Genomic DNA, 25,386 nt, shown 5'->3' with positions numbered 1-25,386 from the left:
AATAGTTTTTTTAGATTCTATTTTAAAATACAATGTATAATGATTGTAACCTTCAGTAGAGACTTCGAGAGAACCAATGGAAGAAGAGATATGGGTGTAAAGCTTTTGAGTCCAACTTCCCTGTTTTCTGATTACAACACTTAGCGTATCTTTCTCCATCCATTGAAGCTTGTGAATGGATGCCAAGTACACATGTAGAAACAATATACTCGTTATTGTATATTTTAGCCCTATAGTTAGATCATGAAACAAATCCTTATGGCCCTAACTCTTTTGAGGTTTCTGATTAGATTTAAGCAAAGTTACCTACTTATATTTCTCTTTTTTTTTTTTCTTTCCTTTTGAGCGATTAAAGTGACTGCTTTTTCAACCCATCTCTGTCATCTCTCATGGTGGCAGAACCCGCCTTTGTTTACCTTCTCATGCCCTCCCCTCCTCATGGGGAAGACAAATCGCAAAAAAAAAGGAAACCCACAGATGGCTCTTACCTGTAAAAGGCTCAATCTCTCCGGTTTTCTCAAATTTGAAATCCTCCGCGAGAAGCTCTCTTCATTACCTCCAACGACACCGCCTCTGTAATGACCCGTAACCAGAAGTATGGACCAGACGGCGAAACGTGTTCGAATGATGAGGAAAAATATCGAGAAGACGGAGAAGAAAAAAAGAGAGAAATCTCGAAGAACGGGATGTAAACCGTTAAGGCATCTTGTGAAGGTTAATGGAAAAATATATATCAAAAGAAGGGGAAAAAAGGAATGGCCGTGGTAAATGGTGAGGAAGACGTAAAACGGAAAATAGGGACAGAACAGCGACGTACCAGCCAAACGGTCAAAGTACCGCGGAACCATGGACAGAACGTACGGGAGGTACAAGAGGTCCAGATACAGACGAGGAAAGTCGAGGTCATAGACAAGAGGTCCGGAGATGGACAAGAGAAGACGATGTCACGGATGAGAAAGTCGAGGTCATAGACAAGAGGTCCGGAGACGGACAAGAGAAGACGATGTCACGGATGAGAAAAGTCGAGGTCACGGACAAGAGGTCCGGAGACGGAAAAAGAAGACGATGTCACGGACAAGAGGTCCGGAGACAGACGAGAGAATCTGAAATCACGGATGAAAGGTCAGAGTTGGACGAGAGAAGCGGAAGTCACGGACAGAAGGACCGAGGACTGACAAGGAAATAGAACCACAGACGTGTGAACTTTGAATTGCGGACAAGCGTGGGAGCTTGGGACGCAAGAGAGACGCGGGAAGGTTGGAGGAAGTGGAAAGGTCTCTCATGAGCTGTGAGACGCCACGTGTTGCCATCGCATACTCTCTCGCCAGTGTCTGAGATGCACGCACGCGTGAATGAGAGTGTGAGTACTCCGCATGCAGAATTTCTGCCACTTGTCGATTGAAGCTTGCCACATATCCAGCGAGAGAAATCGAGTGAGAGGGCTATAAATACCCCCTCCTTCTCTCATCTGCGACCAAAATCTCTCTCAAACACTAAACTCTTGCCAAATTTTTTCTCTCAAAAATTCTTGAAGAGAAATCAAGAGATTTCCGAGCAAGGAAGAAGGAGGAAGCTCGTCGGAGCTAGAGGCGAAAGAGGAGGCGAAGTGCTGTCGGATTGCGGTGTGGTGGTCGAGCTCGACTCAATCAAATCTCTGCCTAAATCACTGTGAGTTGAGGCTACGACTTTAGAGTTGTTGTGATTTGCGTTTGGTGTGGGTGTAGAGGATACATGAGCTTGGTAGCTCGTGTGTCTCTCTTTGATTGTTGTGTGTTGCATGTTTTTCTTTTTAGATCTAAATGACACCAAGTTAAGATCTGGAGAGTAGACTATCATGCATTCATCTATTGTTGCATATAGTCTTGTTTTAGTTTAAAAGATCATGCATGCATAAAGAGAAGAGTTATTTGGGTTGCTTTCAAGATCAGATCCAAAATGGATGATCATGCATGCATCCTTCTATGAATTTTTCAACCGGTTAAAGAAGAAAAATGAAGTGGTGTGAAGAGTTGAAAATGCAATAATTTTCTTGCATAATTTTTGGGATTGAATTTGAGTTGCATGCATGATAAAAAGAGGAAGAAAAATTGTTTAGCAACACTTGCATGTCAAGGAAAAATATTTAAGAAATTAATCTTAATATTTCTTGTGAGTTAAATCGGTTGCATACATGTGGTTGTTGTCTTAAATGCTTGATTAATTTTATTTTTGCATTTTAAGAATTTTGCTTGATTTTCTTGCATGCATTGCTTGATTCTTGCTTGAAATTATTTTGTTATTTAATTACTTAATTCTTTGTGTCAGTAGACTTATAATTAGTACTTGTCTAGCTAGTTCTCATGTGTCATGTTGGACTAGCAATCTACTTCTGTCCCCAAGTGAATTTGGAAGTCCGGCGAGCTAATCTTTGCGGTCTCGTGGCAAGAACAATCGGTGTCTAGTGAGAGACTAATCCGATTTATTGCATGACGATGTAAATGTGTGGTGATCCGATTGGTAGCCTTTGTGGTTTCAACGTGGTGTGGAATGGGGAGATGGGACAGAAGGTCATTGGGCCCTAGGTTGTGTGTGTGAGATGAAGTATAGTGTGTGCCTATGGTGGTAGCATCACTAGTACTTTCATTCCCTTTGAGGTTTGGGAGTTGTGTTGAGATGGCCTATGGTGGATATGTGTCTAGAAGTGTCAAGTCTTAGTCATTTCTAGTCTTGCTTGTTGTGCGTAGTTTGCTTGTTTGCTTTGCTTGCTTGCTTGCTAATCGCTTATACATTGTGTGATTCTGATTGTTGTTTGTGGGTTGTTGATGATGGGGGTAGTTGGATAAGGAGGAATGCATGTTAGAGAGTCACCCAACTCACTGAGTAATGTTAGATTACTCACTCCTCTCCAATACTGTTTTTCTTGCAGAGAAAAGTAAGTGGGTAGAGTTGGGCAGCTAGGAAATCGGATAGGATATTTTATGTTGTGTAATTGCTTAAATAAAAATCCTTAAATTACATGGCCTAGTCCAGGTCAGCATAACGCCGCGCATGTACCAAAGGTTGAAAAGTCGGAGGTGTGTGCGTAGCGGGTAGGCGGCGGCCGGTGGACTGGTCGAGGAATCTAATTCGTTGGTGGAACCTCGACCAGATCGCGGACTGTCAACCTCTCGTGATGACCTCCGGGCTGGTCCGCGGTTAGTCCGGCCGTAGGGACGGTTCAGGGGCGTTACAGCCTCTCTCTCCAAAAACTAATGTCTCAGCTAAAGCACTGCCTTTAGGCTCAACCATTGCCCAAACAGATGGTGGAACCTCTGTATCGACCTCCCCAAATCTACTTTCCCAAGTCTCAATAATCCTCTACTGCAAAAGTTGTTAACTCAACTGACCCATAAATTATAGAAGCCTTAACTAAACCTGCGACAGTCGAGAATGTAGATGTCGCAGCTTAAAAAAAATCCTATCGTTGCCGAAGACAGTTGGATGAATCTGTTCAATGGCTCAGCCAAGCCTCTCTTAAAGAAAGGTACGCCATTCACTCTACCCTCGAGTGAAGCTTTTGTGGAGATACAAAACTCCATCATCAAAAGGCACCAAAAGTCTTAAGAATCGTTCATCATAGGTCAATTCTACTCGGACCCCCCTCTTAGGGTACAATTCACTCGATTGTCAACGGAATTTGGAGCCACAAGTTTCATGATATCTCTGTTTCAAAATTGGAGGGCAATGCATTCATGTTTAGGATTCCTAACTATCAAACCCGTATGCGAGTGTTGAACCAAAGGCTCTAGAGTATTGAGGGTCAAACCATGTTTGTAGCAGACTGGCAACCGAGAGTAACCCTAGCAAAATCGGAACTATTTTCTGCCCCAATCTGGCTGAAACTCTTGAATGTCCCGTTGAAATTATTCAATCATGATGGATTGGAGCGTATCGTAGGGCTGGTTAGGGATCCAAAGTGTCTCCATCCCTCAACAGCAAATAGGACAAATCTTGAAGTTGCAAAGGTTTTCACTATCAACGATTCTCAGAAACCATTGCCTGAGGCAGTAAATGTGAAATTTCAATCAGGAGAGATTGGGAGAGTTTTGGTCTCAAGTCCGTGGATGTCACATGTTTGCAACCACTGTAAAGAGATTGGCCATAGTGTGAAGTGCTGCAAGGCTGCTCCAGTCTCCTGCTCGGGCTGCAACTCTACTATGCACACTTTGATCTCATGCCCCAGGAAAGAGAAAAAAAGAGTGTCATCGATCATGTTAAGCCACCTCAGGTTTCAGCTCGGGTTACCCCAGCGGTTTTAACGGTAGCAGTGGAGCAGGCTAGGCTTCCGTTGACCGAAACAGGAGTTTTATCTACAGGAAACTCAACATTTCTAGGTCCAAAGCTGGTTGGTGATACTAGTGGATCAAACGGTACTAGTTTATCGGTTGGTGTATCTGGTGCTGAGGCAGATTCATCGGATACTTTTTCAAGTGAACTTGGTGGTAGTGAAGATTATGAGGAAGATCAGGAAGATTATGAGTTCACGAAAGTGATGTCGCAGCGGCAACGCAAACTTGAACGAGGCAAGAGCCTCATCTTAAACTAACCTTTATGTATATAAATATCTTTTTTGTTAGAAGTCCGAGGCTTTAATAAGTTGTCTTATCGTACCGGATTTAAAAAGTGGCTTCGAAGAAATAAGCCTATTTTTGGTAGTCTTCTTGAGACTCATGTACAACGGCAAAAAAGATCTAAATTTTTCAATGAATTGCTGTCAGGCTGGTTTTATGATGATAATTATGGTTTCTCGGATTTCAGTAAGATTTGAATTCTCTAGCACCCTAGTGTAAAAGTCTCCATCATTTCAAAGTCCCTTCCATTGGTCACTTATGAAGTTCAGTTACCTAGTTCAGCTACACAATTGGTGGTTTCTTTTGCCTATGTGTCTAACGAGGAAGTGGATCGACTTGTGCTTTGAGAAGAGATTGTTAGCTTGTCATGGATTCAGAGTATAATGGGCAAACCATGGACAGTCATTGACGATTTCAGTCAGATCTTGAACCCCTATGAGCATTCTAAGTCTGATGGTTATTCGGTTGACAGACCAACTAGATCCTTCAGAGAATGTATTTTCAAAGCTTCCCTTCTTGATCTTACGTTTAGAGGGTGCTCTTTTACTTTGTGGAATAAGAGAAAAGAAGATCTGATTGCAAAGAAGCTTGACAGAGCTCTAGTGATGATGAGTGGGCTGTGCAGTTACCTATGTCTTTTTCTTATTTTGGAGAGCCTAAATTTTCATATCATGTTTGTATCTCTATAAGCATCTCCTCTACCCGCCCTACTCAGAAGTAACCTTTTAAGTTGTTTTCCTTCTTGCTCTCTGACCAGTATTTTATTCACCTAATATATGAGAATTGGTTCTCATTAAACTTGGTGGGTTCTGATATGTTCTGAGTCTCAATAAAGCTGAGGGCTCTAAAGAAGATCATCCGAGAGTTTAGCAGGGAAAACTATATTAATCTTGAAAAAAAGAGTTTAGGATGCACTTGAGGTGGTGATTTAGTGTCAGAAAAGTATGTTATCCTCTCCTTCTCCTTTAAATGCGGATCTATTAATTGAAGTAGAGAGACGATGGCAAATTTTGGTCAATTCAGAGGAAAGATATTTTAGATAAAGGTCTAGTATATCTTGGTTGCGAGATGTGTTGGAATTTATACCGGTTTATAACAATTTATAAACTAGTCATAAATTCAATTGCCAGGATTCATGTAAATATTGAATCAAAATCTATGTCATAAGATTATGAATATACCTGGATAGTTCGCAGCGGAAGATAAACTAAATTAAACTAAGGTTGTAAAGCACTCCAACTGTTGTGCCTCTACTGGTATCCACACGCACACAAACTGGATCAAACGGGATGCTAGTGCCGTAGAGATCAAATCTCGATCGTGACAAACACTTTTGTCTTAGGTTAGGTTTCGGCGAGATCTTAGTATTGCTATTAATCAAACGCAAAACGTCAATTATATATTGATCGACGTTAACCTAACTCGTTTAGGTTTGCTAATGGGCCAAGCCCAATTCTCACTTACGTGCGTTTATAAACATACATATATATATATATATCAAATATGACATATGTATTATATTAACATATTTTATAACTGCACAAATATAAATATATATATATGTATATCTCATATAACATATATATATATATATATATTATATTATATCAAACCCAACATTACATTAATCCAGTCTGCTTAGGTGTGTGACCCTGTAGGATCGAATAATATTAGCAATGAGCTTCTAAAGTCATTGATCATAAGAGGCTTCTAGCAAAACATTATGATCATCTAATATTATTCGACTTTCGAACCTTGACTATACAAGAGTAAGTACAAAAGATTTCAGGACATTCCAAACAATCTCCCACTTGTACTGGAATCATCTATTCCGAATATCCTTTCGTCGCTATATCTCGATCTTAGCATAAGGCAAGAAACAGTGTCATCCTTATTAACCTAAATCATATTTATCGAACTCCGATTTATACTGATAAAACAAACGATTGACATTCACCTCGTTTGAGCACGGCCATGCATTTCTCAGTATCAAATCTTCGATAGGCCCAAAGATATTTATCTCCTGTTATATAGGAGGGACAAATCCCATCTTGTTTAATCCTTGTTCCTTACACAGTTCATAATATACCCAATCACTGTTTTTATAATCACCTGTTACGGCTGACGTTTGACAGGATCAAAGCAAACTAATCCATGTATAAGAAAACATGACAAACTCAGGTCAAAGGACTATACTCTATAGTTGTGATGAGAAACTCTTATGACACTCATATAACATTCTTGTAGAGTTCTCATAGCGGGTCAGTCCAATACTGTGTTCTCCAACACATATTAATGTGATTGACTTTAATACTACATATCAATGACTCCATGAAACATAGTCATCAGTCACCTCACATACTAGTCATTTATAGTTATTAATGTCCCATTTTAATAACCTTGACTAGGGACCTCAATAATTCATGTTATCTTATATTTATAGGGTTTCATGATCAAGTCACATAGTTGATGACCTATAATGATAAAATAAATTATTTTGGGACAATTATTTAATTATCCAATAACCAAATAATACTGAAACATATTTCATTAATTTAAGAATACATCAAATGTATGTAAAAATGAATATCATATCATAAAATAAAATTCTCCCACTAAAATCGAGATCACATCTTTAGAAATTTAATGCCTACAGCAGTCGTATGACTCTCATGCTTAGGTTGTGGAAGAGGCTTGGTTAAAGGATCTGCAACATTTGCATCCGTTGAAACTCTGCTAATCTTTACATCTCCTCTATCAACTATATCACGAATAAGGTGATATCGTCTTAGAACGTGTTTGGATTTCTGGTGCGATCTGGGTTCCTTCGCTTGAGCGATGGCTCCATTGTTATCACAATAAAGATCCACCGGCCCAGAAATGCTAGGAACCACACCAAGTTCAGAAATGAACTTCTTAATCCAAACAGCTTCTTTTGCTGCTTCAGAAGCAGCAATATATTCAGCTTCGGTTGTAGAGTCTGCCACGGTGCTCTGTTTGGAGCTTCTCCAAATCACCGCTCCTCCATTCAGACAAAAGATAAATCCAGATTGAGATCGAGAATCATCTTTGTCTGTCTGAAAACTGGCATCAGTGTAACCACTCACAACAAGTTCATCACTTCCTCCATACACAAAGAACTTATCCTTAGTATTTCTTAAATACTTTAGGATATTTTTGACTGCTGTCCAGTGACTTTCACCTGGATCAGATTGGTATCTACTCGTCATGCTTAAAGCACATGCCACATCAGGACGAGTACAAAGCATGGCATACATGACAGAACCTATAGCAGAAGCGTATGGGATTCTACTCATGCGCTCTCGCTCATCATGTGTTTTAGGGCACTGAGTCTTGCTGAGCGTTATGCCATGACACATTGGTAAAAAGCCTTTCTTAGAATCATGCATATTGAACCTATGTAAGATCTTATCTATATAAGTATCTTGACTTAGTCCAATTAGTCTATTTGGTCTATCTCTATAGATCCTTATTCCAAGAATGTATGCAGCTTCTCCCATGTCTTTCATTGAAAAACAACTTCCTAGCCAAGTCTTCACAGACAGAAGCAAAGGAATGTCATTTCCAATAAGTAGTATGTCATCTACATACAATATCAGAAATGCAACTCCGCTCCCACTAGTCTTCTTGTAAACATAAGGTTCTTCTTCATTTCTAATGAAATCAAACTCTTTGATTGCCTCATTAAAACGAAGATTCCAACTCCGAGATGCTTGCTTCAACCCATAAATAGAACGTTGAAGTTTGCATACTTTCCCAGCATTCTCAGGATGTGTGAAACCTTCAGGTTGTGTCATGTACACATCCTCTTCCAGGTTTCCGTTAAGGAAAGCTGTTTTCACATCCATTTGCCAAATCTCATAATCATAATAAGCGGCAATTGCTAGGAGAATCCGAATAGATTTAAACATTGCAACTGGAGAATAGGTATCATCATAGTCAATACCATGAATTTGCTTGTAACCTTTAGCTACCAGTCTAGCTTTGTATATCTGTATATTACCATCCATGTCAATTTTCTTCTTGAAAACCCATTTACGCTCAATGGCTTTTACACCATCAGGTAAATCAACCAAAGTCCATACTTTGTTTTGTGACATGGAATCCATTTCGGATTCAGCGGCCTTTAACCACTTATCGGAGTCAGGGCCCATCATTGCCTCTTCGTAAGACGTAGGTTCATCATTCTCTATAATAAATATATCATGATGATCTGTCACCCAAACCCCATATCTATTAGGTTCGTGACGTTTCCTTTCGGACCTACGCACTTCAGGTTCCACAGGCATAGATTCTACGACTCTTCGTAAATCCAATTGATGCTCTTCCTCAATAGGTGGAGCCATCTCCTGTGGTTCTCAAACTTCTTCGAGTTGTACCTTACTCCCACTGTTTCTTTTAGAAAGAAATTCTCTCTCTAAAAAGACACAATTCCGAGCAACAAACACTTTGTTCTCGGTAGGGTTGTAAAAGTAATAACCTTTGGTCTCTCTAGGATAACCAACGAAGTAGCACTTATCAGATTTGGGTCCAAGCTTATCAGTAATCAAACGTTTGACATAAGCTTCACAACCCCAAATTTTTAGAAAAGACTAATTAGGAACCTTTCCTGTCCATATCTCATATGGTGTCTTTTCAACTGATTTTGATGGACATCTGTTTAGTGTAAACGTAGACGTTTCTAGAGCATATCCCCAAAAGGATAATGGAAGATCTGTGTGACTCATCATTGACCGAACCATATCTAATAAAGTTCGGTTTCTCCTTTCAGACACACCATTCCATTGAGGTGTTCCTGGAGGGGTGAGCTGTGAAACAATTCCACATTCCCTGAGATGATCACTAAAAACTTGGCTCAAATATTCTCCTCCACGATCTGATCGAAGAGCTTTAATTGTTTTGCCAAGTTGGTTTTGTACTTCATTCTGAAATTCTTTGAACTTTTCAAAAGATTCAGATTTATGTTTCATCAAATAAACATAACCATATCTACTGAAGTCATCAGTAAATGTAATGAAGTACTGATAGTTTCCTCTGGCACCTAAGCTCATTGGTCCACATACATCCGTATGTACAAGGCCCAACAAGTCACTGGCCCTTTCACTGTGTCCAGTAAAGGGAGCCTTAGTCATTTTACCCAATAAACAAGATTCACATTTTTCATATGATTCATAATCAAATGAGTTCAAAAGTCCATCACTATGAAGCTTCTTAATGCGTTTCTCATTTATATGGCCTAAACGACAATGCCAAAGAAAAGTAGGATTTGAGTCGTTAGACTTAAATCGTTTAACACGGATGTCATAGATAGGCATACTCTAGTTCAGAACATAAAGTCCATTCTCTAATGGACCGCTACCATAAAAAATATCATCACGATCAAATGAACAACATTTGTTCTTGATCGAAAAATGAAAACCTTCCATGTCCAAACATGAAATAGAGATGATATTCTTATTTATTGTAGGTACATAATAGCAATTCTTAAGTTCCAAAATCATGCCAGAAGGTAAAGACAACTGATATGTACCTATGGCCAAAGCAGCAACTTTTGCTCCATTAGCAACGCGTAGGTCCACTTGTCCTTTCTCCAAAATTCTACTATTACTTAGGCCTTTCAAATTTGTACAAATATGAGTGCCACAGCCAGTATCTAATACCCAACGAGTAGAACCACAAGTGGTAACATTTACATATATTCCTTTAGAAGAAGTTTCAAAAACCTTCTTTTCTTTCAGATCTTCCAAGTATTTTTCAGGAAAGTTATTTTTAAGGGTGAAACTCTTTTCTTCCCTTTCGAGAACATTTCTCGGAACTTGATACCAATCAAGGAGGTTTGATCCATCCAATTTATCATTCTTAATGACACATTGAGATGAATTAAAATTGTGAGGGTTTGACATCTCTGTATCAGAAGAATAGCAGAAATTAATATGATATTCATAAAATTAGAGAAATCTCAACAATTAAGAAAACTCATACTATACTCAAAACAAAATTTCCTCATAAGAATATAGTAATCCAAGATCCTTATTTCACTAAAATTCAAGTGAGCTTTGGCTCATCGCCCGAATATTTAGTTATTTAGGTAAGCAACATCCTTGCTAATTATATCCAATATAATTCTTGGTTGTTAGATAACATCTTATGTCATATCCAACATATGTCTCTAAGCCCAAAACCGTTTTGATAGCTTAATCAAGTAAACCAATCTTTTAACTCAAATGGTAACCATTACCATCTGTCTTACTCATGTAATCATGGACACTCTACTTGGTAGACCCATCACACAATGAAACGAGGCTTGACAGTAGACAAGATTGGAAAGACATCAAAAATACTTGATATTTGTTGAGGAATTAATTTTATAAATTAATCTTATATTTAAAATTTATATCCAATATAAATAATACATATCTTATATGTACTTAATTATTCGAAATTAATCTTAATTAATTTTATATTTTATCTAAATTTTATATCTGATATATAAAAATTTAAATGATATACAACTAATACATATCTAATATGTATAATTATTGTATAATTATTAATTTGTAAATCATTCTTAATCATATTAAAAATGATTTAAAACTAATTATTTTAATCAAATTAAATTTCAATAACACTAATCAAATTAGAATTTGAAAATTATGGCTCCGATCAACGAATTTCCGTAATGACTTTCATTACCAAATTCCAATCTCTCGGAGATGAAGTTTAATCTTATATATTATATTCATTCTTTAATCAAACATAATATATATATATATATATATATAAACGTGATGCTCTAACAAAACATACCCAATATATATTTCAATTAATTAGTTATATGTATCATCATATATGCATAACTATTATGCCCTAAAAGAGACGTAATGAAACAGATCATAAGTCTCTTATATATATGATACAAAAATCAAACAGACAAGTATTGCCGAAATACGTGTTGTTCTAATAACCATATTATATTCATAATAACTCTTATGTGTTTTTGTAATAATACATGCAACGTAAACAATTTTACAACTCTGCATGTATCGATTATTCATTGATCAACCATAATAATCGGATTTAACAAACAAAACAAAACTACTTTGCATATCAAATATGAACAGTAAATTAGGTTTAATTCAAAATTATACATGTATGCTCTGATACCACTGTTGGAATTTATACCGGTTTATAACAATTTATAAACTAGTCATAAATTCAATTGCCAGGATTCATGTAAATATTGAATTAAAATCTATGTCATAAGATTATGAATATACCTGGATAGTTTGCAGCGGAAGATGAACTAAATTAAACTAAGGTTGTAAAGCACTCCAACTGTTGTGCCTCTACTGGTATCCACACGCACACAAACTGGATCAAACAGGATGCTAGTGCCGTAGAGATCAAATCTCGATCGTGACAAACACTTTTGTCTTAGGTTAGGTTTCGGCGAGATCTTAGTATTGCTATTAATCAAACACAAAACATCAATTATATATTGATCGACGTTAACCTAACTCGTTTAGGTTTGCTAATGGGCCAAGCCCAATTCTCACTTACGTGCGTTTATAAACATACATATATATATATCAAATATGACATATGTATTATATTAACATATTTTATAACTGCACAAATATAAATATATATATGTATATCTCATATAACATATATATATATATATATATATATATTATATCAAACCCAACATTACATTAACCCAGTCTGCTTAGGTGTGTGACCCTGTAGGATAATAATATTATCAATGAGCTTCTAAAGTCATTGATCATAAGAGACTTCTAGCAAAACATTATGATCATCTAATATTATTCGACTTTCCAACCTTCACTATACAAGAGTAAGTACAAAAGATTTCAGGACATTCCCAACAAGATGGAGACTACAACTCTCAATTCTTTCACAGATGGGTAAACTCGAGGAAAACAATTAATCACAATCATTAACTTGAGGAGATTAATGGGGTGAAGGTGGACTCTCCAGATAGTATACAGAACATTTGTGTTGACAATTTTACTAATCTCCTTAGTAGTGAAGTTTCACCTCTGCTATTCACACAAGAAGATATCTCAAACCTGCTGGATTTTAGATGCTCGGAGGATCAGAAAACCCAAATATCAAAGCCTTTCACCTATGAGGAAATTAGAGAAGCTTTTTTCTCGCTCCCTCGCAATAAAACAAGTGGACCTGATGAGTATCCTGCTGAAGTCTTTACTAGTTGCTGGAGCATTGTTGGTGGAGAGGTCACTGCAGCCGTGAAGGACTTATTCTCCTCAGGTAAATTGCTAAAGCAGTAGAATGCTACTTCCCTCGTTTTGATGCCAAAGATTTCAAATGTTTCAAGGCCGACTGGCTTCAGGCCTATCTCTTGTCTAAACATAAGGTCATATCCAAGCTCCTTGCAAATAGGCTGCAGTCTCTGCTTCCTTCGGTCATCTCTCCATCTCAGTCGGCTTTTATTAAGGGCAGGTTTCTTTCTGAGAATGATCTATTAGCTACTGAGATTGTGCAGGGTTACAACATGCAAAATATTGAACCTAGTGGTATGCCCAAGGTGGATTTACGTAAAGCTTTCAACTCTGTGAGATAGGACTTCATAATATCTATGCTAAGGGGTCTTAACCTACCAGATGTGTTTATAAATTGGATCGTTGAATATATTACCACCCCAACTTTCTCTATGACTCTATCTCCATTAATAGTGTCTCTCGTGGTTTTTTTCAAGAGCAACAAAGGCTTAAAGCAAGGTGACCCCCTGTCTTCCTACCTCTTTGTGCTCACCATGGAAGTCTTTTCCAAGCTCCTCCTATTAAGGTACTCTTATGGATACATTTTCTATCATTCAGACTTAAAAATTACTCATTTGATGTTTGCGGATGATGTGATGGTATTTTTTGATGGGGGTAACACTTCTCTGCATGGAATCATTGTAACTTTGGATGATTTCGCTGGTTGGTTGGGCCTGAATATGAATAGAGAAAAAACGGACTACTCCTTGCAGAAGTCGATAAGACTGAAACAACAGCAGTTGCACAGTATGGATTTCCTTATTAGGCTTCTCTTCCAATCATATATTTGGGGCTTCCATTGATGAGCAGAAAATTAAAAGTCTCAGAGTATGCTCCGCTTGTGGAGAAAGTAAAGGGCAGGTTTGCTAGTTGGTCCTTAAATTCGTTATATTTTACAGGAAGGCTACAGTTGATTTGTCTCTATCATCACTGGGACTGTAGTTTTCTGGATCTCTACTTTCAAATTGCCAAGAAGTTGCATCAGAGAAATTGAATCCGTTTGTTCAAGGTTTCTTTAGTCAGGAGGAATAGAATCTCATCATAAAGCCAAGGTCGCTTGGTGGACAGTGTTTTTACCAAAAGAGAGAGAAGACTAGGCTTAAAAAGATTCTCGGAGTGGAATTTAGCTCTTAGCCTTAAGTTTGTTTGGCTACTTTTTACAAATAGTGGGTCCCTTTGGGTTGCTTGGCATAGACATCATAACTTAAATGGGAAAAAGAATGGCATTCTCTCTGATTTTTGGGCAATTCAAGAGAAACAGAGTGATTCTTGGAATTAGAGATGTCTTTTGCGGTTGAGACCACTTGCAGAACGGTTCTTAAAGTGTAATGTTGGCAATGGTTTAACAGCAAGTTTCTGGTGGGATTTGTGGTCTCCTTTTGGTCCTCTCATTAAGTTTTTTGAGGAAGAAGGTCTCAACATGATCGCAACAAGCTAAAGAGGGCTCCCTGTGGAGATTGCCTTCACCATACTCCCAACAAGCTCTCGAACTTCAGTTTTTCCTTACTACCATATCCCTTCCTCTGCAGCTGCATAGGGATGATTCTTATGGTTGGGTAATCAATAATGTGGCTTGCAAAGGCTTTTCCTTCTCCTTAACATGGGAAGCTCTTAGGCATTAAGAAAGGGGGAAAGAATTGGGCTTCCTCTGTTTGGTTTAAAGGGGCAACTCCAAAGAATTCTTTTCAGATGTGGGTCGCACACCTTGACCGATTACCTACTACATCACGACTGCTTTCTTGAGGACTGCCAGTCTCCCCTCTTTGCTGCTTGTGTTCTTCTGCTGTGGAGACCAGAGATCACTTGTTCCTCTTTTTTCGGTTCAGCGCTGTCATCTTGTCCTTGGTTCTTGCCAGATTAAGATCATCTCCATCTCTTTTCCAGGATTGGGAAGATCTTATGTTTTAGACTCAGGTCTCTACAACCTCTATCCTTCCATCCTCAGGAAACTGGTTGCTCAAGCTATAGTCTACGCTATCTGGAAGCAGAGAAACAATGTCTTCTACAATGGTCAAATAGTTCCGCCGCTGGCCATCTTCAAGACTGTTCACAGTTCACCGGGAAATCATCAACACAATGAGTGCAGGAAACCTATGTGCCTCTAGATATGATGAGGGTTCTAACCTATAACAAGCTTTTGCTTCCTTGTTTGATCTCTTTTTTGCCAAAGAACCAACTGGTTTGGTAATCTCAAATTCAAATCCAAACTCTCTTTCCTTTATATGATATTTACTCACTTAGCAAAAAAAAAAACTCTTTTGATGTCTCGAGGTACAAAAACTCAGGTCTTTGACATTTTTAGATGGCTTGCTGCTAAATTATTCTTGTAACATAATGCAAAAAGGGAATGTTAATATGTATGGCAATATGGCATCTTCATCTTATTCAGCCTATTATCGCTTTTGTTTTTCTTGTTGTTAGCTTTTGCTTGTTAATACTTTATTTTCTTCTTTCAAATTCAGAGTTCAGCCCATTATAACATAATGCAAAAAGGGAATGTTATTTTCTTATTAAAAAATTACATAGATGAAATCTACATTTTTTGTTTCTAAAAATCCAGTTGACCAATATACATCAATATTCACTAGACCTTATCTCGAGTATATATTATACTTATCTTATTAAAAAAATAAACTTAAATGCAGCATGTGGTTGTCAAAAAAAAAAAAAAAATGCAGCATGTAAAATCAAATATATATCAAATAACATGAAAAATAAATAAAATCATTTAATTATAGAACATCGTATACATAGTAGTATAATATTACATGGCCATACTTTTCTAGATCACAGGTCTATAATAAGTTTGAGCCAGTCTGTTTTAGTTTGGTTTGATAAAAATAGTTATTACTAGATGAGGACACTAGGACTTGGTGTAACGAAGAAGAGCAGCTCATCATCATTCTCAAACATAGCCATGTCAGTTTCAGATAGTGTGACCCATGCCTCAACCCCTCCAACGTCCTTTGCGTCCATTAACACGACCTGCGTTTTATCAATCGAATCGGGAGCAACCCAAACCGGATTACCCCATCCAAAATCCGCCTCATAAAATGACATTCTGCACCAGCTAGACACAGCATATGTCTCCGTCTCAGGACTTACCTCACACAACGAAGTCAGCATCGCACTTGCGATTCTCTCTTTGGCTTCAACTCGACTCTTTGCGTCTTCAGGATCGTTTCTGATAAGCTCATTGAGCTCCTCTTTAGTTCTATGCAGCTTAGATACCGTTTCTTGGATTTCCATCTTACTCTCTGAGCTCTCCATAAATAATGGTAAAAAGAAGAAGTTTCCAATTGCCTTGTGTGGCAAGAGAGAGGTAGAAACTCTAGGTCGCAAGTCCATTGTCTGTGTTATAGCGAATTCTGTAATCTCTCCCACCTTTGACTGGTGCGCCTTTGTCATGCATCTAAACAGCAGCGCCGTGATGGACTCAACACGGGTAGCTTGTGGCACACGTTTCCCATCCGAAGCTTTGTTTTTGAGCTTTTCAATCATCAAAGCACCAAAGTAAAAACTCTTTGTCTTGGATTTTGTTTCGTGTACGTGTAACGGAGGAAACTCGATAGTAATATCAGCAGGAGGGTAGAAATCAGCGGCCGCAAACTCAGGGTTCACTGTGTCAGCATACCCTTTTGCAGCCTTTGTCCAGCTGCAAACAAACGTTGACAACGAGGCTGCATCACATATCTTGTGAGAGACGCTAACTGCAACCGCGAATCCTTGGTCTCTGAAGAAAATGACCTTGACATGCAACAAAGGCCAGGTATCTGGATCTGCATGGTCCGGAGAGGCAATGAGCTTGTGAACCAAGTCAGCATCTGATGGGTTTCTCAGAAAATCGTAAAGAAGTATATCAGCCCGTGCCTCTGTAAACAAAGCTCCCTCGTCGTTGCAATGGACAGTGACACCGTCTTTGATTCTTCCAGCGAACGGATAAAAAAGAGACAGAGTCTGAGAGAGTGAGCCCTTGAGCCTCTGGACAACAATTTCTTCTTGGTTTGCTTGATCATCGTAGAAGAAAATGGCGGAAACGTAAGTTGAAGGAAGGAACTGGTCGAAGAGAGAAAGAGAAAGGGTTTGGAGATGATTGGGTGAAGCGGGTCTGATTATTTCTTTGCTTAAGAGTTCCAGCTCCATTGTTACTTTCTTACTTTTGAACAAAATACTAAAAGGCGTTTGAGGGCTGCTCATATTTGCACTCTGCAGTGTATATGTACATATAGACAGAATAGAGAGAGATACATGAATTCGCCACAACATATAGATCGACAATATCAATTCTTTGTGTACTGTTTTGGTTAGTGGTTGGAAATGGATATATTGGTTAGTCAATGTTTTGTTCAATGGCATTGACTCTTAAGAGCACAAAACAGAAAAAAAAGATTGGGTGTCTTAAAGGATGAGTTACGTTGGTAGCTCAAAGGACGAGTTCGGCACCGATATTTTTCAAAAGAAATCTATTGAACGTCCGCCAAGGTATATCATTCATTGAATGTTGAATTTAAAACGTTATATGCCAAAAAATTTTGTCCGAATAATGCATGCACCTGGCTGTATTACATTTACATATAAATAATGTTAAATGACTATTATATTATGGTTTCGTGGGAATTCGATGTACCAGATGTTGACGAATTCAAGCGGTTAAATTTGTAATGGATTTACCAAAACCATCGGTTTTATAATATGGCAATATTTTTTTCTGTCGAATGCTATATATACAGATTTGTTGCATTAGGCCATTAAGGCTATGCAAGTAGATAGATTAACCCTAAAGCAAGCGAATTTAGCTACACATTACGAAAATATCATTAGTAAAACATAGCGGAGTGTATTAGGAGATCTCGAAGACTACTAGATCCAGATATGGAAAACTAATATATTTGTATATCTATATATACAATTTGTTAAATACATTTTGGTTTATACCATTTTATTTGTATTTATTTAAAAGTTTATTTACAAAGTTAATCCCTAAAAGATTTCTAAAAATAACATTACGTCAGATTTTGTTTCCTAAATATTTTACATTCTATTCCAATTAAAAAATTACAGCAATCAATATGGAAACAAAAACTATGATATATTTAACCGCACATTCTATTGTGCTTTGAAGATATTTTATCTCCGGATTTTTTGCAAACAAAGAAAACAACAATTTGATTCCCATTTTGTTTTTCAAAACCTGTGAGTTTTGATTCTTAACATAGGAAAAACTTTGATTCGCAATTATTTAAATATTATAATTATTATATATAAACTTAATAAAATTTTAGAATATTACGAATATGTAAAATTAAAAAAAAATTAAAATACTATATAATATGATTATATAGTAGATGTGTTATAAAGAGGACATGTTGGAATAAATAAAATATCATTAAATTTGTGTTAGCACGGGTTAAATACTCATTTTAATATATGTCAACACTACAAATATTAGAAAATTTAACATATAAAATCAAGCTGATTTAACTAAGATTGTGTAAAATAATTAAATCATTAGGAAAAATATGACTTAATCACAGCGTATAAATTACTTATTATGTATTTAGATCCCTTATTTTTTTGTTATAGTAATTAAAAATTAAAATAGATTCTCAAATGCTAAACAAAACAAACTAAATATAACAAACTAATGGTCATGAAGTGTATTGCGGGTTAAAAATTTAATATGAACATTTAGCGGTACAAATAGCCAGAAAATTTAGTGATTTCTCTATTTACAAAACATTCAATGTTTAACAAACAAATACAACATAAGATATAAATATAAATAAAATTATATGCATACGGTATACCACGAGTTAAAATCTAGTATATTCTTATTATAAAAGATATATTCTTATTATACCACGAGTTAAAATCTAGTGAAGTGACCTTAGTGCAGTGGCAGGAGGTAAGTCCAATTGTAGAAGTCACCATCACACCCGGGATCGAGTCCCGGTTCTTACGAATGTAGGAATTTGGTTAATGGGCCGGTCATGGTTAATGGGCCGGTCAGTTGTGGCCCAATAGTTGACAAAAAAAAAAAAAAATATATTTACTATCATCTGAAATATAAGTATTTGCTAGACAAGTAGTGTTTTACCTACTAAGTATTTGCTAGACAAACTAAAGAATATAATAATTGAGAGAAACTATTTCACTACTAAGATTTCCTCCAATTTTGAAGAGCTTACACGGAAGGCTAAGTTTTGAGGTATTCAAATACCAGAAACACCATTATTCTTGATTGACAGCGTCTATTGTGAAGAGTTGGAATAATTTGCAATATAACTACCCAACTCTTCACACTAAGTTGCTTAAAGTTGGTTCCTTTGGTCTTAACTGATTTCTTGAGCTGGAAGCCACAACCTGACCTTCTTTCTTTCTCAAGTTCCTCTTTTAGTTTATCATAGAAATCAACCGTGGCATGGTAAATGTACTTCATGCTGTCTGGGAAGCCACCTGGTTAAATCCATCTATCTTATAAGTCAAAACCATAGAAAAATTCAAACTTTATAATACACATTATTTTATATATCAACAAATGTGGTACTTTTCCATTGCATCTGTGAAAAGCCCTTTTATAAAAGCTCAAGTTCCTCCATGTGCACCATACTTCATAGATGAATAAGATTAGTGCATTAGCTGATATAACTTGTGCTTACTGGGGCTCAAAATATGCTCCAAGTGACCACAAGTACGCCTCTGTTATCCTATATGCCTTGTGTGATATACATTGCGATAACGGGTTCCAAGATTTTTGGCATGGGATGATTTTCCAGCATATAAACTGATCAGTGGTCTTTATCTTTTTGGCTTATAAACCTTGTACAATGACCTCGTAGGAAAATTGTGGTGTTTTACTAAGGGACAAAAAATGTCTTGTTAATTCGCAAGTATACATGTGACTCTGTTATAAAATTTGTCCCACAATCACTCCGTCCAAAAAAATATGAATTTGGGAATAAGACTCAGCCTTAGGTCTAATATCCTGGTTTAAATTCAATGAGAAAATATTTTTGTTACTATCAAAATGAAAATGATGCAAAAAAAAAAAAAAAAATTCAAAAAAATTCAAAAAAAATATCTTTGTTTAAGAGGTGCTAGTGATTTAGATTTTTCTTTTTCATATTTTCGTCATCTTATATTAATCTTGCTAAAAACTCCTTTTGTCGTCGAAACAACACCACCAACTATTTGCCATGAAAACCTCGTGTCATAAAGGAAACTCTAGCAAAGAAGTGTACTATGTAACCTAAAAATATCAAGAAAAATTAGAAATTTCAGAACCTCCCATTTATTCTTCAAAATCAAAAACAAGATTACGCTGTCCTACCGATTCATAAAATACTATTATTATTATTTTTATTATTATTATTCTTCTTTTTTCTTTACTAACTGCATTTTTTTATCGTCCCATAAAAAACCTCACATATATCAACTGGAAGTCATTCAAATTTGTCTATCTAACATATATGTTATCATTTGACGATATGTAAATTCTTAGTGGGGTGAATAAGAGTATATGTAGTAGATGCCACAAGAATTAAAACTAATTAAGAAACTACCACAATTGTACAGTGTACTTCTCTCTCTTCATTTACAATTACTTTTATACCCATTACATATATTATAAGTTATTCGTTTAAATATCATGTTATTTTTCTTAAGAACGAATTTATATATCGGTTTAGGTTCACAAATGAAATGGTTAGGGTTTAAATTTTACAATTAGAACGAAAATATATGTTGGTTTGGGTTCACAAATGAGATGATTAGAGTTTAGATTTTACAATTAGAACGAAATTATATGTCGTTTTGGGTTCACAAATGAGATGGTTAGGGTTTACATTTTACAATTAAAACGAAATATATGTCGGTTTGGGTTCACAAATGAGATGGTTAGGGTATAGATTTTACAATTAAAACAAAATTATATATCAGTTTGGGTTCACAAATAAGATAATTAAGGTGTAGATTTTACAATTAGAACGAAATTATATGTCGGTTTGGGTTCACAAATAAGATGTTTAGGGTTTAGATTTTACAATCAGAACGAAATTATATGTCGGTTTGGGTTCACAAATAAGATGTTTAGGGTTTAGATTTTACAACTAGAACAAAATTATATGTCGGTTTAGGTTCACAAATGAAATGGTTAGGGTTTATATTTTAAAATTAAAACGAAATGACATGCTATTTTAAAAAATCTCACCAAATCTTTTACTTTTCAATCTTACACTAAAATTAAAAAGGGTGATTTTGTCTTTTTACACCCAAAAAAACGTAGGCCCTATGGTATTTTTCTAATATAAAAAAATAGTTGTGTATTCTCTTAAATACTTTTCAAAACTATGGTATTTAGTTAATTAACCCATTTTTTTAATTCTTAAAACCATTATTTACAAAAAGTCTAGTTTCATCAGACAACTACGTACCCATTATTCTCTTTCAAGTTCAGTCAGAATTCTCATATCATGCAAAAGAAGCTCAAAAAATTAACTACACTACAATATCCAAACTCGATCGCTAATTAAAGAATTGATAGTCTTATTCTTATACCTTTAAAATGAGACTAGAAAATTGACTTCATAAAGAATACATTCACTTTTCTGGTTAGTTGTTAAAGTCGGTTTCAAATCCACAGATGATTTATTCCTTGACTAACAATACAAAATAATAATGGTAAATGTAGAAAATCAATCCTAAACGAGTAAGCAACTAGTAGATGACTAAACAATAGTTTAAGTGAAACGAAATTCACGAATTATTATTATTATATATATATATATATATATATTGTAAATGTTTGCTTCATATGGGTTTATTTGGTCTGAACCAAGAACTAGGCCTCTATTGGTGTGAAGCCCATACAGGATCCGTGTTGTATGGTCTGCAGGACTAAACCGACATAAGCTCTAGGGTTTCACTATAAAAAGGAAACTAGGGTTGAAGAAACATGTATGCTGAAGAAAGCCTCAGAGCACGCACTAAAGAAGCTGGAAGTACATTGGTGGCGGCTGTAGGGCACAGCGCAGGGCGCTGTGCATGGCAGACGCAGAGACGCAGGGCGCAGTGCAGAGAGCATGCTCAGGGTGTCGTACATGGAGCTTGAAGTGTGCGCAGAACCATGATAAAGGAGCAGAAGCTCGGCTGGGGTCAAAGGGCTGAGAGCCGGACATAACCTTGTCTATGTTTAAGGTGTCTTTAGGACACTTTGATGAGAGACGAAGGTGGAGCTGCTTCTTTGGGGTTATGGAGGTGTTTATGGGTTATACATGGAGAGGAGAGCTGAACCAGAAACAGAGAAAGAGGAAGAAGAAAAGCTAGATCTATTATGTGTTTTCTTCTTCAGGTTCTCTGTAGTTGTTAGTTCTCTAAGCTTGTATATGTAATACTATGTAAAACCTTGGTTGATTGATAGTGGATGTTTGTGGGAGAAGGTTCCCACACGAGATGTACCCTCTGCATGAGGGGAACTCGTTAAATCTTTGTGTTATGTTTATGTTATGCAAACTGATCTGTGAAGTAGAAGAGGAGTAGGGGCAGAGTCGCGGTCTGCGGTTCACTACAGAGGTGAATCGGGGTCTGCGATTCTCAACAAGTGGTATCAGAGCACAGGCTCAGGAATTCACAGACTTAGGCATGACGCTAAAAGCATACAAGGAGGATCCGGAGACTGTTGTAGAAGACTCGAAGGTTGAATCAATTATGGGGTTGTTTTAAGGTGGAGTTATCTGCAGTATTTGATTCAGGTTCATGGATGGATGTGTGAAGGTGATTTGCACATGGCTGTGAAGAAGGAATTGAAGCATCATCCATAAGGCTCAAAACTTATCAAAACAGGAGTTCAGTTTTCCGCTGCGGTCACAAGGTACATGTGATGTTCTGTTTTGAAGCTTCTGAATACTCAAAGCTATTTCAGTTTATGGAATCTAGACACTAGGAGAACGCAAGGATGTAGATGTCTTCAACTATTAAAAAGTCAGTTTTCGGTTGTTGAAAGTCTGTGTAGTGGTGTTCAGAAATTGGTTGAAGGTACAACTATTGGAGTCACAGATTTACTAAGGGACGCCTTCAAAGGTAAATCTGTGTAAGAGGGTTGTTAGGTCAGCTAGTTGTGTCGAAGATTCAGATGAGTATGAAGATGGACCAGACAATTTGTGTTGAAGTGGTCAGATTTGAGAGGTGTTGGGTGAATGGTGAAGTCTCAGGTTGTTAGAGATTTGAAAGGACTACAATCAAGGTAGGTCTACAGAGAATGGGAATGCAGAAGAGTACCAAGAGTCGAAGTTGCAGCCAATGCGATTTAATTTGTCAAGGTGGAGTTGGTTCTTCAAGGTGACTTAAAATCTCGGGAAGACTTTTGTAGACGTTGCAGGACTGTGCAAGAGTTTGCAAGTAAGTGCAAGAATCTACAAGGCTGGCGGAAGGTGACTGGGGTTAGGTTTTGCATTGAGAAGAGAATCAGAAACAGAAAAGTTTTGGTTCGCCTGTTTGCATCTACAGAGATGATCTGGTGGATGAATCTTCTGAAGGTATCACTTGTAGGAAGTTTAAGTGTTTGTTGACACTTAATAAGGAAGTATGTGAATATAAGGGGAGGATTCAAGTAGATCTCTGGTGGTTAAAGATGCAGGTTATGATAGACAAGACTAGTAGAAGACTAGTGGGTCTAGCAACATCATTAAGTTTTCTCAGGAGAGTCACTTACACGAAGGTTAAGTGAGGATTCATCAATGGTAAAGACATGTCAAGTTGTATTGATGAATGGTGAGAAAAGATATAATGCTGGTACCAAGGTTCTTCTTGGTAAGGTCTGCAAACGTGAAGAACTATTGCAGGGTTATGTTAACAGTAGGTGTGGCTTCAGGGATTATAGAGTGAAGCACTAAAGGCTGTTACAAGGAGACTAGCAGAGGTTTTTAAGCTGTTGGTCGGACATCCGTTTTAACATGAGGTTGAACAAGAGTTTGTATTGTCAGGTCATACAAGCTGGGTTCATAAGTCAGTTGGTTAAACAGATGGAATGTAAACTCAATCTGAGGAGTAGTGCATTGGGTTGAGATTGTTTTACAGGATGAATCAGGGATTGTTTCAAGTTTGAAGCATGTGTGATTCATGTGTTCTGCATGGGATTCAAGAGAGTTTGGTTCAAGCTCAGTGCACATGAGGAGAATCAAAGGTCCACCAAGTGAATCATGTTGTAGATGGATACAAATGATATACAATCATGATAACAAGTCTATGGCGTTTATCAGAAACCATGGAAGAGGTTGTGTGATTGTTGTAATTGTATGCTGAGAGGTTGATATCTCAGAGCTTTACTTATTCTAGAGGTTTTCAAGACCAAAGCTCCACAAAAAAAAAAAAAAAAAAATTCAGGTGTTACCTGAGGGTGAATCAGAAGTTATGTTTCTAGGTGGATCTGTTGTGAGGAACAAGGGAATCAAGTAAAGATCTTCATAAGTGTTTCTAAGATCAAGAGAAACAAGATTGAAGAAGTTGATTCGTGTAGGGAGTTACACAAACTTGTTCGGACAGCTGAAGAGCATCGTAAGCGATTCAGAGAAGCTGTCAAGAACAAGGGAGAAGCTGTATGGCTTCGCAGACTGAAATTTCAGAAACTTCGAATATAGTGACAATCATGAGACAGTCTAAGGATTCGATAGGTGCTGGGAATTTCAGAGCAATGTCAGAGGATGACATTGGAGAACACAAAAGAACATTAAACGGTTGGTTGTGTTCTGTATTGATTATCAAGAAACAAGGTTGTAAGGGTTTCTTCAGTTGTCGGGTTCAGTGGTCGGAGTTTGTCTGTAAGTGGGATTACAGTCATCAGAAGAAGGAAGCTTGAGGGAGAGTCGCGAATCTCTTTAAGTTTCTGAAGATGAAGTTAAAAATTCCTAAGGTGGACAAAAGATAAGGATCATTGGGAGTTGCAGGTTCTACAGGAGAAGACAAGCTTTGTTTTTCTTTTCAGGAAAGAATCAACACAAAGGGGATTTTGTGAGTTGGACCAAATGAAGCAAAATATGGAGTTTGTTGTAAATGTTTGCTTCATATGGGCTTATTTGGTCTAAACCAAGAACTGGGCCTCTATTGGTGTGAAGCCCATACAGGATCCGTGTTGTGTGGCCTGCAGGACTAAACCGACATAAGCTCTAGGGTTTCACTATAAAAAGGAAACTAGGGTTGAAGAAACATGTATGCTGAAGAAAGCCGCAGAGCACGCACTAAAGAAGCTGGAGGTACATTGGTGACGGCTGTAGGGCACAGCGTGCATGGCAGACGCAGGGCGCAGTGCAGAGAGCATGCACAGGGTGTCGTACATGGAGCTTGAAGCTGTGCGTAGAACCATGATAAAGGAGCAGAAGCTCGGCTGGGGTCGAAGGGCTGAGAGCCAGACATAACCTTGTCTATGTTTAAGGTGTCTTCAGGACACTTTGATGAGAGACGAAGGTGGAGCTGCTTCT

The 25,386-nt window shown here is 37.2% G+C and overlaps 3 pseudogenes across 1 annotated transcript; 1 reads left to right on the top strand and 2 right to left on the bottom strand.

The window, feature by feature from the left end:
* Positions 1 to 25,386, top strand: part of LOC104772514 (ferric reduction oxidase 5-like) — a 63,356-nt pseudogene that overhangs the window by 2,861 nt on the left and 35,109 nt on the right.
* Positions 7,217 to 7,999, bottom strand: LOC147918821 (secreted RxLR effector protein 161 pseudogene; annotated as a pseudogene).
* On the bottom strand, positions 15,632 to 17,264 carry LOC147918820 (BAHD acyltransferase BIA1 pseudogene; annotated as a pseudogene). The gene has a single exon (XR_015592729.1). The product of XR_015592729.1 is annotated as a BAHD acyltransferase BIA1 pseudogene (transcript).

Source organism: Camelina sativa, chromosome 20 (assembly GCF_030686135.1).
Source record: "Camelina sativa cultivar CO46 ecotype springtype chromosome 20, ASM3068613v1".
NCBI classification, from domain to species: domain Eukaryota; kingdom Viridiplantae; phylum Streptophyta; class Magnoliopsida; order Brassicales; family Brassicaceae; genus Camelina; species Camelina sativa.
This window is presented reverse-complemented; position numbering and strand designations above follow the sequence as displayed.